Source organism: Seriola lalandi, unplaced genomic scaffold, assembly GCF_002814215.2.
Source record: "Seriola lalandi dorsalis isolate HSWRI2012SDOR001 ecotype SW California unplaced genomic scaffold, Sedor1 jcf7180002054678, whole genome shotgun sequence".
In the NCBI taxonomy this organism is placed as follows: domain Eukaryota; kingdom Metazoa; phylum Chordata; class Actinopteri; order Carangiformes; family Carangidae; genus Seriola; species Seriola lalandi.
Genome location: NW_019525231.1, coordinates 2,716,761 through 2,720,864, shown reverse-complemented (window position 1 = coordinate 2,720,864; position 4,104 = coordinate 2,716,761). Strand labels below are relative to the sequence as shown.

General features: G+C 45.1%; 1 protein-coding gene across 2 annotated transcripts in view; it reads left to right on the top strand.

Moving 5' to 3' along the window:
• The window catches only part of ldb1b (LIM-domain binding 1b), a 26,331-nt gene that overhangs the window by 5,565 nt on the left and 16,662 nt on the right, over nucleotides 1-4,104 (top strand). The gene's annotated exons all lie outside the window — the stretch shown is intronic.

The window sequence follows — 4,104 nt, the reverse complement described above, 5'->3', positions numbered from 1 at the left end:
TGTTGTTGTTGTTGTTGTTGTTGTTGTTGTATTTTGGTCGGTGAGTTCAGCCGCTGCCGTGGCGTGACTGGGGCAGAGAGAGACAGGGAGAGAGGTGCCCCGGGGCCCTGGGGCTCTGTTTGCAAAGGCTCATGGGAGGTCGCCCTCTGTGACGGCTGAGAGGATGGAGAGCAAAGAAAATACCAGAATAGATGGATCAACACGTAGTCTTGTCTCATTCTCTCTCTCAAAGTGCTTTTAACTGTTTGTTGTTTAGTTTGAAGAGAAAAAGATCTTTGCTGACGGTGCAGACATCTGTGCATGAAGTTGTTGCTATGGCACCACTAATGCTACTTCTTCCTACACCAGTTTGTTTTTCTTCTTGTTGCTTCTGTTGATTTCTGACTGATGGCCCGGGTTAACAACAGAGTTCTTTTAAGGTCGGCACAGACGTTACACTCACCGAACTACAGTGCTGACTGGCCTCTCATGCAGAGATAGCGGAAAAAGAAAAAGAAAAAGAAAAAGAAAAAGAAAAAGAAGGATCAAAGTGTGACATTTAAAGGGCAAAGATCACTGGCTCGGATCAAAGGCTTGCATAATTGATTCTGCACCTCTTCCCACACTAGAGTTATTAATGAATGTTTGATGTTTCACAGCTCACGCAGGAGTATATCATTTAGGATGCGTAACAAGCCCGATGATGATGATGGTGATACTTCTTATTCAGGAGTAGAAGCAGTTTTTGTCACTGATATCACAGTGAAAATGCAGCATCACTACGTTTCTTTGACTGTAAGTGGTACATGTGTTTTAGTGTCTCTGAAGATGTAACTCTCACTGGTGTTATCCAAGCATGACATAGACTTATACTGTTCTTTTTAGGGAGTCTCCCTCCTCTTTTACGCAAAAGTCTTCTCTTCTTGAGTTCATGGAGGGAGGTCAGGATGTATTGACTTCGCCCTCGTGTGTTATCATTATTTGCATCACCATTTGTGTTTTCGCTGTTTTCTATCACATCTACTTCCCCTATTGTCTCTGTCCTGTCGTGACCCGCTGCTGTTTTTAGGAGGAGGAAGAGATAGCAGACAGACAGCCTAGTTTTCTATGTCTCGACCAACTTGAAAGTAAATCGGCAGCATGATAACAAAACAATTTCATAGTCAGAGTTTTACTTGTCATTATTTTTTAATAAAACTGGTTAAAGTTGAGTAACAGCCACGGGGGCTTCTGAGAGCTGAGCAACAGAGAATATCCATCATATTAGACCACCATATTGAGAGGTGTGCGACTTCTGTGAAAGCTGAGGAACTCCCTGCAGTCCCCAAACAGTTGTGTTTGGGTGTTGAGCGCCTGACAGCAAACAGATAATTCTTATTTTATTGACTTTAATCAGATAGAGGAGGAAAGAAAAGGAGGAATCAAAGTCTAGAAATAAACCCAGCGCCGCTGAGCCTCAGGCAATATATTATTAAGTGTTACAACGATTTATGTTGCAGTACTGATAGGACGTGTAGAACATGAAATATAATCCTATAGCTGAAAATGTATTCATAATCATGATAGATGTACTCAGAATCTACTGCCATACAATATTCAGCAGCAGGAGAGGAGGAAGTTAGTGTGATAGAGTTGCTGTGTGTGAGTGTGAGTGTGAGTGTGTGTGTGTGTGTGTGTGTGTGTGTGTGTGTGTGTGTGTAGGGTGCTGTATCACCCTGACGTGGCCTCCTCTTCTATCCACAGCCTACCAGGCCACAGTGGCCACTGTGGTCAAGCCTCAAACAGCCGGGATGTGGATGGAGAAATTTAGCCAACCACTCATCCAGGATCAGATTTCCTCGGTGCCAGTCTCGACTTTAATCATTAGAAAGATGGAAACACTAACAGGTTCCATGTTTTGTGGTTTGGAAAGTCTTTAGCTGACAGATTGTTTTAAGGGCGGAAAGTTTAGGAGGAGCAAATTAAGAGACAATGCCAACTCATCCTGGCCTGTACACAGTTGTAGCTTGAAGGCAGATGAATGGATGATGGTATGAAGTAGAAAGATGCAGAAATATGAAAAAAAAAGAAAAAGATATGACCACTGTGATCAAACCAGATGGATTTGATGTCAGCAAAGACAAACTCTAGACACACCAGATGACGTGTGCGTGCTTTATTTCCCTGAATGCATAGTTTGACTGGAACATACAACAGCACATGGAAATGTGGTGTATCCGTGTTAAATGTGACTGCATTCACACAAGTGTGTGTGTGTGTGTGTGTGTGTGTGTGTGTGTTTTCAATCTCTGCGCAGTGCCCCGTGCTACGAAGGCAAACGCTGCCACCTCAGCCGTTAAACAAGCCTGCACAGCAGAGGCGGGAGCGTTTGTTTAGAACCGGGCCTTAGCTATCTTGCGGTCAGATTGCATACTTAATCAACGTGGTCATGGAAATTTCCAAAAAGACGTATGACCGCACTCTTGTGCGCTGCACTTCTGCTCTCATATTGTTCTCTCTGGTGTTCCCCTTTCTTTTTGCCTCAGTTTCTCTGCTCCATGGATTCTCCCTTTTCCCTCCTGACTTCTTTTCAGTTTAAAGTAAGACGGAGAATAGAGTTGCTTTTCTCGTCCTATTTGGTGCCATGAAAATTAGTTTCTTTTGATTTTCAACCACCGGTTTCTCAGGCGTCACTGTAGCTGTCAACACAGCATCAGCAAAAACTAGAACAACAAGGTTTAAACTTTCTCAAAGAACCACTGGGATAGGAGGAATAAAAGGAATGATATATGATATATTTCTTAATGCAAGCCTGGAGGCCTAAACAATGCTTACATACATACGTATACAACACGAGGAAACTAAAAACCAGTGTAAACACACATCCAACAACCACTTCCATTCACTTGTGTCAACTTCAAATGAACCTAAAGCTTGACCCTACAATGATGCTGGTTAATTTGCACCCCCTCTGCTGTTTTTATACATTCAAAAGAGGTCAAAGAGAGTCAGATGCTGCTGCTCTGGTGATAGAAAATATAATAGAAATATATAAAATAAGAAAATTCAGAGTCTCTCTTTAGTCGTTCACTTCTCTTTCTCTCGTTCTCTCTTGTTTACATTCCAGAGCTGTGTTCAACACAGAACGATCCTCCCCCTTCTTGTGTGGGCTCAGGGTTTGTGTGTGTGAGCGAGTGTGTGTGTGTGTGTGTGTGTGTGTATGTGTATGTGGACGTGGACGTACTCACGCAGCATGTGCCCCAACATGTGGATGACATAAACAGTGGGGTAGAGTGTGTGTGAGGATGTGCTCCGAGCTGTGATACATTAACAAAAAGAAGTTATCATACAATACGCTCTCCGAAGATACAGATGTTTTATACTTTGTGGTCAGTCAGACTCTGCGTTGACCTCCCCAGACTTTACATTACACCCCCTCTTACTTCTATCCTTCCTTCCCCTCTCCCCTGACTCCCTCTTTCTCTTTGACTCCCTTGATTGCTAGCGTATGTTGCCTGGCTGGCTGGCTGTCTGGCTAGATGAGGGGAAGGGAGGAGGGTAAGGAGGGATGAGAGGGAGAAGGGGAGAGAGAGAGAGAGAGAGAGAGAGAGAGAGAGAGAGAGATAGAGAGGTAGGAGAGAAGGGGGAAGGGACTGTGCCCTCTCATGCAGAGAGTCACATGGTGTCCCTGATTGGAAGAAAATGAGTAAAGACTGCAGCCCTGGCTGAAATGGCAACAGACAAAAACGCACAAAGGCTGAGCTGTTTAGAAACGGGTTGCACAACAAGAGAGCCCAAAGAGGAGGAGGAGGAGGAGGAGGAGGAGGGTGTGACGGAGGGGAAGAGAGAGGGAGTGAGCAGATACTGAGGAAAGATGTGGATTAAGAGAGGAAGAGGAGGAGGAGGAGGAGGAGGAGGGAGGGTGGCGAGGAAGAGAAAACAGGAGAGGAGCGAGGTGACGGAGGGGGGAACAGGCAGAGAGCATAAGAGCCAAGAAAAGAGAGGCAAGTGGGAGATGAGCACTGTAGGAGCGCAGGAGCGGGAGGGAGGGAGGGAGGGAGAGAGGGTGAGACAGAGAGTGAGAGAGTGATCAGACTGTGTTTCTATGTTTTCTGCAAGGCTGAGCGGTGACGTGATTGGCTGGGG